This window comes from Larus michahellis, chromosome 3, assembly GCF_964199755.1.
Source record: "Larus michahellis chromosome 3, bLarMic1.1, whole genome shotgun sequence".
NCBI classification, from domain to species: domain Eukaryota; kingdom Metazoa; phylum Chordata; class Aves; order Charadriiformes; family Laridae; genus Larus; species Larus michahellis.
This window is the reverse complement of record NC_133898.1, coordinates 50,112,214-50,125,930: the sequence shown is the minus strand read 5'-3', so window position 1 is coordinate 50,125,930 and position 13,717 is coordinate 50,112,214. Positions and strand designations below refer to the sequence as shown.

Below are 13,717 nucleotides of genomic sequence, written 5' to 3'. Positions count from 1 at the left end.
TCACTTAAAATATGCATATATTCAGCATATGATTTAACACATGTGACCTAAATATGCAGCAAATTAATGATGTCTTAACAAAAATGTCCTTATGGAGGAATGGATACAGACTGCAAGAATTGGTTCATCTTTAGCCCAACATTGTCTGAGGACATTTTTCTTCCCAGTGTGCCTAGGAACAGCTGTACGAGGTGGTAACAAATGAATGGCATCAGCTGTGGCCACCCAGGCTCCTGGGTGGGACCTGATGGAGATGCCCAGGGCTGGGGCTGCCCCAGTGCCCCCGGCTGCCCTTGGCCAGTGCTAAACAAGTGAGTGTTCTCTCATACCTCCCTTGTGCTGTAAAGCCCCTGGTGGTATATTACTAATGTCTTGCAAAGGAGACAGCAGCATTTCTAAATGGCACAATTACCGTCTCCACTACACTCACTACTGAGATCCTCTGTGAATACAGTGAGATACACAGAGCTGGGAGACGGGAGCGACGTGCAGAGGAATAGCAGCATATCCTTTCCCCTATTTGCAAAGGAATGCAGAGCCTTGATAAGAACTCGGTGCTGGAGTGAGATAATTAGCTGCAGCAAAGTTGAAGGTTTGATGGAGCACTTGCTGGGATTCGCAGAGTTGTCTGGCTCTCCCTGCCCCTGATAAAAGACAAAACATTTCTCAAGGAGAGCAGACTAAAGGAAAAGGTTAGTATGTGGAAAATATGGAGTTACGCGGCTACCCGAGAGCAGCAGGATGGGCAAAGTGACTTCTAGAAGGAGGATTACCCTGTTTGCACCTGACACTACTTCTCAACCACCAGTGACTGGACTTGTATCCACCAGAAGCTTGCCAGTCTCTTTTCTGAGCCCAGCTATACTTTTGGTCTCCACAATATCCTGAGACGGAGAATTTTAAAATGGAATTGTAAGGTACATAAACGTGCACCCCTTTCTATTCATTTTAAACCTGAAGTCTGATACTGTCACTGGGTTTTTCTGAATTTTGTTTTGTGATTATAACAGATCAGTCCTTCCTTGCTTTGACATTTCATTGTTGTCTCTTTATTTATCTCAGAGGAAGGGAGAAAATTAAGAAGTTCAGGCTGCTCCATAGCCTACATCCACCATTTTCCAAAATGAAGAGTTTCTTATCAGCTAAAACAGTGCTGCAGAGTCTAGAAGGTGCAAAGTCAGATGCAGCTGGATAACAGCAAAAGCACAGCTCTCTTTGGTATTTCTCCAGCTATGTGGCCACAGAAAAGGCCACTGAGAGATGAACAAGCCACCTCCTGCTTCGAGCACTGGGCTGTGTGGCAGGGACAGGCCTGTGGCACAAGCCGTAGGGGGGATGCCCATGCTGTGCACTGGTTGTACAGTTGTACGTCTGATGCAGAGGGGCAGAGAACTGGAGAGAAACATGCTCTGAAGCATCAGCTATGACCAGTCAATGAGCAGTGTGAGGCTGGAGCACCTTTAATGGGAACCTTTGGAGGGCTACTGGCAGCTGACATGAGAAGTTGTGGAAGGATCAGCTGCCTCCACAGATGTGACAGGAGAAAAAAAAAATGACACGAAGGAGGAACACTCATTTTACCCAAAGACTGACAAAGCGCTGAAATCTGAGAAACGCTGTTTGCTTCTCAAATGAACAAAAGCAACACTGTGGGTTTTTTATTAAGTTTCTTTTTAACAAGAACCTCTGTTCAGTTGAAACTGGTACTCCTACTGGATGCTTTGTAATAGTATTCATGATCACCTCAAGAGCCAGTATCTTTTGTCAGATGCACAGAATCTAAGCAGTGGTGGTGCATTTTCACAACAGAGAATCATTAGCTGTTAACGGAATTAATTTGTTTAAGGACTACTAGGGCTGGCAGCTGTCATTGTGATCAACATTTGATTGTCATCTCTGGGAAAAAATGCAGTTTATTCATCTCAGAGAAAGGGAGAAAATTATAGAATTGGATTTTCTTCAGGTGCAAATAAATAAAAAGATCAAGTTAAACTAGCTGTCTTCTAAAATGCTCTCCTCTTCCTGTAAAATCATTTCAGACACTGTGCTTTTTGACTACCTACCTGATGACTTAAAGATTCACCATTTTTTACTAGCAGGCTTTAAAAGCAGAGTCCCAAGCCAGGTTAGGCCAGCTGTCCTCAACAGGCCCCTGTTCTGTCCCTGTGACAAAGGACCTTATGCCAAACAGACCAAGAAAGGTTCTTCCCAAGCTTCCCCTGCCAGAGGGCAGCTAGTGCCCTGCAGGGGGAAGGCGAGTGTTATTAAACGGAATAGGCCGACCAGCTGATGCAGACTTTCTGCATAAGGTATTGATGTTTTTATTTTGTTAAAATGGGAATCTTGCTGTCTAATGATACAAAGTGTGCCTTCTGCCACCCAAAGCTAATTGAAATGATGTCAAGAGGCAAAAATTAGAATCTTCCCTGCTCAAAGTAAAACTGACTCTAAAAAGGGCGCTAAGAAGCAGCAAATATGTCACTGACTTCCATGGTGCATGATGAAGGCCGATGTAAGAAACCACCTGGGGGTGTTTTGCTGTTGCAAAAAAAAAACCCCAAATTTGGTGATATTTTATTTTTTTTCTAAACCACCTGGTAACATTATTTCAACGTGACGAAGCAGAAGATCATTAAAGGACACCCTTTTATTGTAAGAAAAGTGATTTTAAGAGAGTTGATTAGCCAGACGTGAGAGGTATTACTAGCAATGTGGCAGTTGAGCTTGAGGAGGAAAGACTGACTCCTTCCCCTCCTTCAGCCCCTGGGTGAAACAAACCTTAGACTCACGGGTTTATGTCACATCGTGTCTGCAGGAGCTTGTGCCGGTCACAGGAAAAGGCAGGCAGCGGCCTAGCTGCCAACACTGACCACCGTGCTGAGCCCACCATTGATAGACCAACAGATGGGGAAATTGAAAATGGAACTGACAATGGGGTTGTCATCCCAGCTGGGGAGGGGGGAGCTGAGCTGCTCCCGCAGCCACCCCCGACTTATCCCTGGCAGTTTGCAGAGAAGGTGAAAGAGATTTGGGTGGTTGGATGGGCTCCAGCCTGCCCCCGTTTCCTCCCTAGCAAACCCACCTGTACTCTGGCATCACCAGACCTGCCACGGAGACCTGCCATGGCCACGGCCGGCTGCTGCAGCCAGGGGCAGTCTCAGCCCTACGCTGATGGAGAGCCATCGCACCCACTTTGTGAAAAAGATGGCCTGTGGCTTGCAAAACCACTGTCCCCGCTGCCACGCAGCTAATAAAGGTGAGTTTTCCAGGACTCTGATTTCATCACTGGCTGAAGCTTGAAAGGTCTTGCTGAATACAGCAAGAACCAACATGAGCATTAACTGGGGAGTAAGTTTGCGGTGTCTGAAACGGACTGGTGCTTTTCTCCTGTGCTCCCAGCTGAGCACCCCTGCGCAGCACTGTGCAATTCTTCAGCTGCTGGAAAGGTAATTTTTCTTTTGTTTTACTATTGCTGTCCAGTGTAAATACAAATGCTTTCAAGCAGATTTCTTTGCAGCACAAATTTTCTTTCTAGTCAGTGTGAGGTAATCTAGCGACAGCAGGCTCCAGCTGAGGGGAAGGTGCTGCAAAGTAGTAATTAATTAGTCTAATTGAAACAAGGTTGGGCTTAATGGCCTGTGGATGTGTGGTGGTAGGCTGGGTTGGCACAGCTGATGATTATGTTGCTCAGTGTGGGCTGTGTTCAGCTTGAGTCAAGGTACATGTGTCAGTCTTGCTGGGCTGTGGTTGGAGTGCTTGATTTCTAGGACCCTCTAAGTCTTTGGGTCTGAGGCCATTGGGAGCTCTCTGGGTTTTTTGTGCTTCGTTGAAGCCGGTGGGATTTACTGAGCTGCAGGAGTTCCAGTTTCCCATGTATCCCAGGGGAAGGTATGAGGCCAGCTGGGCAACTCCCCCAGCAATCCCCTGCTGAGGGGTTTTTGTGACCTTGTTTTTCTGCTGCTTGTTTTAGGCTCTCAAAGCCTGAATCGAATCCGTTGAGTATAAAAGTCCTCCGGGGGGTGTGTATGTTTGTGCATACACACACAGTCATGTATTTATTGGTGTGCATGAAGCTGTGCCTCAGCATGTGTAAGCACATACCATTTCCGCAGCTTTTAAAAATCACTCTGAAGTTCTGAAAGGTCTTCTTCTACCACAGTGTAATGAATGAAAAATACTACATTTGCCCGTGGAGTATCAAGTGCCATCTCCTGAGCTGCGCACCTCATCAAAGGATAAGGTAACTTACTTATTTATTCTCCCTTCCGAAGTTATGTCCTGTGGTAGAAATAGTTACAGTTTATGGTTTTGTGTTTTGCCTCTTTAGAAATGCTATTAAGCTCAAACATTAAGAAAGCGAAATTTCTAGAGAGAGAGAGAGAGGTAGGATGGGGCATGGAAGAGTGAAAGAAGCATTAGCAGTTGCTGGCTTGCTTGTGAGTGCAGAAGGAGGTGGTGCTCCCTAGTTGAAATGAGTGTGCTTGTATCCACTTGAGTGGGCTTTGGGCTGGTGCTTGGATCCACGCGTGCTCTGTATTGAGCCATGCTGGCTTCGGCGGATCGCTGCGGGGACCTCATTGCAGAGTCTGTGCGTGAGCACAATAGAAAAACACATGTTAAAAGCTCTTGTTTCTGTTCGTTTCACCTTTCCTAGTTCAGGACCTTGTGGTAGTGGCAGACATACAAGTCTTGACAAAAACGCTGTTGTAGACTAAGCCTTTAAATCATGTGTGCTTCTGCAAGGTGGGACTGGCAACCATCCAGCCCTTTTTAGGGTCATGACAATGTGTTCGCATGTTGTGTAGGAGAATGAATCTCAGTGGGATTGCTTAGGCGTTATTGCAATGCAAATATTGAATTATAATTGTGCTAACAAGCACAAAAATGCAATAGATGCTCTTTCACTTGAAATTAGAGCTTAACAGAGCTCCTCTCCTCAGCATGCGTATCACGCAACTGCTATAGCAGTACTAGTCTTTCTGTGGAGAGAAGAGGCAAAATGAATATTCAACAATTGTTTTAGTTAAGCTGATGCTACTGTGGACTCTTCTTTCTATCTGGCTTGTTATTTGAAATGCAAATTTTTAAAAAGCGGAGAAATGAAGAGATGACAATCAATCTTTTTCTCCAGAGTAGGAGGAACTTTAAAAAAACAAGATTTTAAATCCCTTTAAGGGCTTTCTCTTTAGGAAATTTTTCCTATGGAGACACTGATAATATTTGTGGGGGAAGGGTGTACAGAATTGCGTATGTATCTGGAAACAAATCAATTCAACTAGGCTCAGAGTAAGGTTTACTAGCTATAGGAAGACATCTTGTCTTTCCCTTATCATCTCTGTGACTGCTCAGTTATTTTTTGCCTGAGAAGCTCCAGCCAGCCATGTTTGGGCACTGCCACGTGCTCTGCCCGGTGCGGGCTCAGGCAGCAAAGATGGCACAGGCGAGCACTTGGGTGTTTGCTGGTGGAATGACTATGTGTGGCCTCTTTTGCCCTCTCTGCACCGCTTGCCTGTGGATGGTGTGGATAGCTGATGAGTATGGGCCAGCATTTCTCCAATATTTTTTTGCCAGCCTCCTAAATGCTTATTTTATTCATCTTAAACTAGACTCGTGCACATCATCTCTTCTGTTCCTGGCTGTGTTGTGTCTGTGCAGTTCGCCTTGTCTTTGTTATCCCATAGCGAATAACCTTGCTCCATCAGAGGAGATGCTCAACTGTTAGCGGCTTTTTCTCAGCTATTTGGTTTCAAAATGACTTGTGGTCACTTCTAGGAAGGCATTTAAAAAAAAAAAATACATGCATGATGGTTTTGGTTCTTTCTCTGATGAATAAAAATCTTTATTGTAGCTAAAAAGAAAATTGGTAGGTGTCTGAAAAGGGACGTTTGCTGAACTCTTTGCTTGACTTGTCTCTCATAATCCTGGGGTGCTTTACTAAAAAGAAATACATAAGAAAAGCTGGTCCTTTGTCTCTTTCTGTCTGATTAGTTTACTCTTATTAGCGAATGTTTTTTAAAACTGTATGACATCTATTCTTGCCTATAAACTTACACTAAAGAGGAGGAAGTCTATTCTCTTGTCATCCCAGAGATGCTAGGACACATCCATAAGATTACATGAAGCATAATAATTGCAGTTGTTACTACTGAGCTAATCAGTGTTAGAACTAATCCATCAGTTTTCAGTGATGTATTACACAGAGACTTCAATTTGTCACGATCTGTCTATTTTCTCCTCCCGAAAGACAAAAGATGTGCAAGAGTTTTCTTTTACAATATATAGAAAATAAGGTTCAAAATGGTGGTTAAAAGGATCTGGTTTTTTGTCATCTGGACTAGCATTGCCTAGAGTATTGTGATAAAGATTCATTAGTCACTGATAATGTCTTGAGACTCTCTGTCTTGAAAAGAGATTCCCTGTTTATGGGAAAAATGGCTGCTACGGAGGTGTGTGTGTGTGTGGGAGGTTGCATTTCTAAGAGCTGCTACCGGTTCTAAGTGTTGGGGAGCAAGTTACCTTCTTACTCAAGGCCAGCCTGATGGAAAGCAAAATGTTTCTTAAAAAGAAGTATTTCACAGTAGATTCTGAGTGTGATAACGTTGGTACTGGAAAACATGCTGTTGCATCGTCTGCTGTCAGAGAAAAGGAGAGGGCACGGGTGTGAGGAGAGATGTGTAGCGTCAGGTATCATGTCTGGCACTATGGTGATGTTCTCTGAAGTGCTGTAGATCCAAGGGGATGTCAGGAACAGTGCTAGCAACTCGGGAGAACAGGCTTCTCCAAAAAAGACAGCCGAGCTCTATTGCAGGAGAATACAAACCGAAGGGCTTTAAATCTCTTCCCCAAAAAATGAATTAATTGAGGGGGAAGAAAAAAAGTTAGGGAATTAGCTATTTTCTGCTGTGCATATAGGCCACATTTGCTTTTCATCCAATGTGAGCAGAACCATACTGTTTTGTTAGAACATAAAGCAGAGTCATGAAAATGGGGCCCTGGCTTTGTGACCTTGGTCAGGTTATATATTTCTGTTCCTCTAAAGCACAGCTTTACAGAAAGGAAAGGGTTTGGAAAGGCAAGTGGAGACTTTGCTCTCGTGAAGAAGTTTTTATTTCCAAAATATTCCTTTTTACAGTATCCAGGAGAAGCCCTTAAAAAGATGGCTGGGGTTTCTGTCCATCTGCTGGGTGTGCAGACGCAGCGAGTGGGGGCAAAGTGCTGAGGTGACTTAGCTGAGGCCAACGTGGCACTTGCAGCTGTAATCATCCATCTGCTCAGCCACCGAAAGGACATTTTGGCTTCTGGATTTGACAGAGCCTGTATGCGTCCCCCCAGCAGGGGACTGAAGGCTTTGTCCCTGCCTGTCCTGTGCTTTCCCTCCCGCCGCTTCCACTGGACAGAAGGATTTTCTGAAACACCACAAAAGCATGGTGGAGTTTCCATCTCCTCTCTGTGTTTCTGTTGTGTTTCTGACTTCTCCACCTTTCCTTCCCTAATGGCAAGGTCCACTTAGACGTAAGCATGCCCTAGATATTGCACCACAGAAATCAAACCAAGAGACCAATACTTGCAGGCAAAAGCCATCACGGAACTGGTGAACTGATAACGACAGAAAGCAGAATTCTTGTTCTGTTGTTAAAACTGTGATTAAGGACTTCAGTCCAAATCTCTTTGGGAATTACGCAGAAATTTACTTCATTCAGTCTATCGCCCAGAACCTCTAGGCATGCACCAGCAGCCAATTTGTAGCCTGTGCCAATTAGCACACTGAAGTTTATCCTGTTAGAGATGCAGCCTGCCACTGGAGGAACATGAAGCCACTCCAAATCTGCTTAACAGTGACACAAGAGGAACCCAGTGTACTGGGCTCATCTGCCATCCATCACTTGTCTTAAATGGCTTGAGAGATTACTGTGCGTTTTATTGCTCATGCTGGGGGGCTTATAGTGATCTAAGCTTCTTAAAGGTACTTTTAAAAAAAGAAAAGGAAAATAATAACAGGAACTGCTGTTGGGAAATAAGTGTGAAGACAATTATCTCCACATAAAAGCAAAGAGGTGTAGGACTGAAGTTTAAGCTAGGAGTGTGTGGTGGCAGTTGCTTTTCCATGGATTATATGTTCTTACAGCTACAGCTGCTGTGTTGCTGCTCTCCTGCCCATGGCTGCCAGAATGACTGCTGGGGGTCTGGGGTTTGCAGCAGCGAGGGCCACCTCTTGGCCTCCAGAGCTGATTATTGTAAGCGTTAATTTTGCATCTAGGTACAGGGAAGTTTAAGAGATGGCCGAACTTTCAACTGACATACTCATCTAGGTTACTGAAGATTTGAGACCAGGCTTTGCATATACTGTGGGGAGGCTGGGGTGCCTTCTATAATAGTTGGTATCTTTCTATCAGTGTTTGGGGGGTGGGGGGGCTCCCCTAAGTAAGAAAATTCTATTGTTTTCTGCGTGGTAACAAACTAGAAGAAAGAGACTTTCCCTAAAAATTCCTGTCTGCCTTGACATACAGAGAGCAAGGGGAAACTCTTTTCTCAGAGAGCTGGGTGTTGAGTTTTGAGCACAACAGGGCTGCATTCTGATGAGATTTAAATGCTGTTATAGTACGGTACCACCATGACTATGCTAAAGTAGGTGCTACAAAGCACCTGTATTTAATGCCCAGTTATGTAAGGTATAACTTAATGTTTCAAGCCTCTGTGAAGTTCCCGCAGCACTTCTAAACTCTCCAAAATATACAACTACTCTTAAAATCTTAAAGAACTAATGTTCTGGGACTTGCGGCTTTTGTGGTGTGATGGTTTTTTGGTTGTTGGTTTTGTTGTTTGTGTGGGGTTTGGTGGTTTGTTTTAATTTGGGGGGGGGGGAGTTTTGGGTTTTTTTAACCAGCTATAGAAGGGCTGCAACCAGTTTAATGGGAGTTAGTCTCCTGTGAATTTCTACTCATATTACAGAAGAGAAGGAATGCCAACTTTCTTGTCAGTGCTTGGCAATGCCATTAGTTTCCCTTTCAGACTTCAGGAGCTGTTTAAAAGCCTATGGGCATTCTACCAGCGGTTGTACGATGCTGGTAGTAAAAGTCACATAAGTCTTAGTTTGAGTATACGATGAGCAACATCTAGAAAGGTGTCATTCTTTCTACTTGGGCTGGTAAGCCTGCAGTCGTGTCCTGAACTATTTTGTGCTTGGTACTTACCATCCCTTTGCCATGATTCTCTCCTTGGTGCAAGACAAGAGGGGCCTCTTCTGGGCTCTTCAAGTTCAGCTGTGCAGAGAACCAAAGACTTGCCCAAGTTTTGACCCAGAACTCAGATTCAGCACAGTGCTGGCCCATACTTCCAAGGTCTGTCTCGTGCTTTGGCCACAAAATCATGACTCAAGAAAAAACTGCACTAGGAGGCTTCTCATGTAAATTTGTTGACTTTCCCTGGATGTTTGGATAACGTTCTGATTTCTAAAATTCTGTATCGAAACCAAAGTTACATAAGTGCTCAATTAGTCTTTTTAATAACATTGGAACAAAATTGTTCCCTTTTTTGTGAAAGTTTACAAGATATTTGTTTTTCAGTCTGTTTTTTTGGAAAGAAACCACACTTTGAAGTCCAGGGGTTTCCTCAGGGAGAAGGAAGCTCCTTTTTCAGTTGGTTCTGCAGAGAATGATCCTGTTGAAGCCTTGGAAGCAACTCCCTCCTGTCACAGATGCAGACATAAAAGCAAAATTGGTAGAGATAAAATCATCATTTCATGGTCCTCTAACTCTTAAAGGAAATCTCCTCTGTCCCCTCCAGCTGCTTCCAAAAACTTAATAAAATTAAAGCTCTTTGTAAGTTGAGTCTTAGATATTAAGTCTTCAGTTTGCTGATCTTTCCTCTCTGTGCTGTGGCCGGAGCAGTAGGGCTGGGGGAGGTGAAGGCACACAATGTACTGAACCATTTTTAGGCTGCAGCTCTGGACTCTGCTCTGTTTTTGCTCTCTGGAAAGCTTCTTCCAGGTTCATAACTGACAGGTCGTGTGCCAAAAGCACAAATGTACTTGGCCAACATACAGAGGGTCTTGAAAGCAGTGTTCTTGAAAAATAATTCATCGTACTTCTAACATCCATCATATCCCAAGTAGTAGTGCGCCATCATGACTTTCCCTTCTTAGCGCCTCTTAAAGAAAATCTCTGGGCTAATCCTTCAAAGATAATGAGCAGAATGATGGTAGCCATAGAAACTGCTGCTTAAATATCTGTGTTTTGCACAAACTCCAGAGTATGGCTAATTACGCAATTGATGGAAATCTGTTTCAGCCCTGTACGAACCACTGCCACTTTATTGGCTCTAAGCAAGTTTGCTGTTCAAAAATAGTATAACTACATCTGTTTTTTAGCTGGGTTTGTTGGTAGTGAAATTAAGAGGAATTTCTAAACACCGTGCTTGCAGTCTATTGGTAAAGGGCCTCTTAAATAAATCTTATTCAAGGACCAAAGCAATAATTGGGGTGCCCATATAAATAAGTGCCTCATACATGTGCCCATTGTATCATAAATAGGCTCTGTCAAGCAGGTCCTGAATTCAGTGCACCGTGTTTAAGGCCGCTTTTTCCAGTGCAGGTTCAGATCTCTTGCTCCGAGAGTTAACCAGCAAGCCATGTGTCCTTGTCACTTTAGGCTTGGAGAACGGACTGCTTTTCATCGCATCCGCTAAATTATGTGAGCCTTAGAGGATGCTGCCTGGGGCAAATAAATGTAGTGATTGGGCATGTTTAATGAGCCCTTTGCCTACAAGGATTTCAGACTTTTTGGGCCCTTGCTAAGTTTGTTCCCTAATTTCCAACCATTGTTGCCCTGGGCAGCCTGCATTGCTTTTCTGGCACAACAATGTTTCCCTGACGAGCCTTACTTCCCAGCAGTCATGATCTAATTTAACAAATGGCTTTTTATCCCCTCTTTTAAAAATAAATAATGGAGGGGAAAGAATATTTAAACTCTGCTGCTTCAAGAGTACCTTAAAGAAGCGGTGCTTTTCCCTATGGCTTTGGTGGAACTGTGACTGTGAGTAGGACCCACCCTATGTTCTACGAGGGTCTTCCTTTTCTCCAAAGACATCTTTCTTCAGAAATAGTAATGGTTAAGGTGCATCTGCTTGCCTGGAAACTACATTTCAAAACAGAAATAGTGAGTATATTCAAATGTTAATATTATTTTGGCGGGATCCATACCTTGGTTATCTCTAATGATGCCATCAAAGTTTTCATTAGTAGACAGGAAATCTTCATGCTGTGCTTCATGAGGTGGCTAGCGTTATCTCAACTGTTATTGCTGACTTTTAGTCTGAATGTTATCTTCTATCTGTCAGTATAAATTGCAACAACAAAGTGCTGGGTATGTCTCTGAGGTTATTTTTGCCTGTATAAAAATACTTCATGAAATGCAGCCCCATGAATCTGAGTTAGTAATTATGAATATTATTAAAAATTATGAAGACATCTGTTAATAAAGCTGCAACATCTCTAAGTCTGGAGGGGGAGGAGGGAAGAACCCAACAAAACTCCACCTGTATTGACTTCAACAATTTTTATTGTCAGGTACCTGCAGATGTTTCTTGTAAAATACATTTGCTGAATTCCCCCTTCGCTTATAATACAAAAAGTGTGTGTTTACCGCTGCCCACCCCCTTTTAGCTGGCATAATAATTCTTATCTGATCATCTGTGCTGATCAGCCTCAGGAAATACAACACAGGTTTGGTTTCTCCACCTTGGCAGAGCCTTTGGCTGCACTGCAGCGTACCCTAAAATAAAATAAAAATAAATAATAAATTCTACAGATTAAAAGAAACTAAAGGAAGAAATAAGTTACTTGCTTACTTGCTATGGCTCTGTGATCAGGCTGCAATCCTTACAGCATTTGCTTGTCTCCAGCAAAGGTTTCAGCCCTGGAAAGGGAGTGACACCCTGCATGGCTGTAAGCCTGTCAACGAGGGAGGCGGTGGCAAATCTGGCGCTCACCTCTTGCGCAAGGCCGGGGACGGCACAGACCTCTCTGTCTCTCAACAAGCCCTCCCCACTCCAGCTCTGGAGATGCCGTGTAAGGTCAGCACGCTTGCCTTGCTGCAGGGCTTTGAGCTTACTGCAGCATTTAGAAATCTAACAACTTAGTTTGGGCTTTGTGAAGGGATCTGTTGTGTCTTGGGCCCCACCCTCCTGCAAGCACTTCTGCACCTGCTTTGCTCCCTAGTTAAGAATACCCATTTCTTGAAACCTTTGAATGACTGCAGCTTACAAGAATGCTAAATTTCTCCCTAGAGACACCACTCCAGCAACTGGAAGGCACTCTGAAATGCCATCTTGCAGGAAGGGCATATTCAACACAAAGCATAACCTTTTGGGCTGAGATGGATGGCGGTTAGCTTGGATAATATCACCAAGTACTGCAGGCTTAAAAGCTGTTATAGTTCACTTTTTTCATTGTTTTGTCTTGTTTGAAACTTTAGGATAAAGTCCTTCCTTCTGTGGATCTAAACACCATGAGGCGACCCAGAGCTTACTGACCTCATCGTTTTACTGTAGGGTAAATACCAGAAAAATGACAGATATAAGCTGTGAAATTTAAAAAGCTAGACATAGCTGCATGGTGTCTTAAAGTAAGCTTTCTCTCGGTGTCCAGGTGGAGGGCAAGACTTGTAAGATTTGCAGCTTGCGTGTAGTAATTGTTTTTATTCAAGATGGATTTCAAATCCTCCACAGGTGATTTTCAATAAAATTGAAACCTGAAGGTGAACGTGATTTTTTTGTTTTTAATTATTTTTGTTTTATTTCTCAAAGGGCAGCGTGTGTCTGCTTCCAGTTATCCCGATTTACTAGGAGGGGCTGAACTGCAATCATGGTGTCTATGAAATCCTCATGTTAAGCTGTTTTAATGATAGGCATAATCACTTTGAAGCTTATACAAACGGGAATTAGGGGGAATAGATTTCAGCCTTCTCTTTCATGGGGAATAAGCCTTCATTATGGAGCAAGGATCCTCCTTTAGGATCAACTCAGTCAAACTTGGATAAGTTGTACGGGGCAGCCATGCTGAACAATAACTTTCTAATGGACCTTGTCAGCCACTGAGAAGGCCTCATTAAGCTACAGCCTATTCCTTCTGAGAGGGCAGGGAATGGGAGGTAAGACCACAGTGCAGCTCTGCTGAGCATGGGGACTCTCAGCTCAGCATGGGCACCGACTCTTTGGAGGGCTGTGGGCTAAAAGGCCGGTTAAGATTTGGCCTGAAGATTCTACAAAATAAACTTGTTTGCTGCTTCAATGAGAGTATCTCTGCTCGCTGCAGCCCAGCTGATGAAAACGCTCAGGCGATCCCTGTCTAATCACTTCAGTTTGAGCCAGCCCAAGGTGCAGCAGGTCCGGGCTGAGGCTGCAGAGAGGTGTCCGTCTCTGGAGCTACCTATATCCGTACCTTACTCCAAAGGCTGACTGCTGCATGTCTCTGCCTCTCCTCTACTGCCAGAGGTTACTGTCCTCTTTGCTATCCTGGACTGGCTGAAAATGTGAACTTTCCATCAGGCAAAATCGGCTGCTTAGGCTAAACTTAGGCTCAGCTCCTCCGAGGTGCTTAATTGCCTTGGATGTTTAACTGCCTCATTAGGCATTTGCTATCCATCAACCAGCTATCCAGCTGTCACCTAATCTCCTGCTGCTGAGCACCGATCGAGCCACCTACGCTGTGGTTATCGGCAGT

General features: G+C 43.9%; 1 long non-coding RNA gene across 1 annotated transcript; it reads right to left on the bottom strand.

Annotated features, from left to right (window-relative positions):
* Nucleotides 1-9,191: 9,191 nt before the first annotated feature.
* Nucleotides 9,192-12,135, bottom strand: LOC141740049 (uncharacterized). Its single transcript, XR_012585866.1, has 3 exons — nt 11,845-12,135; nt 11,198-11,768; nt 9,192-9,685 (listed from the first exon to the last, which is right to left on the bottom strand). It is a non-coding gene; the product is annotated as an uncharacterized LOC141740049 (long non-coding RNA).
* Between the last annotated feature and the right edge of the window lie 1,582 nt (nt 12,136-13,717).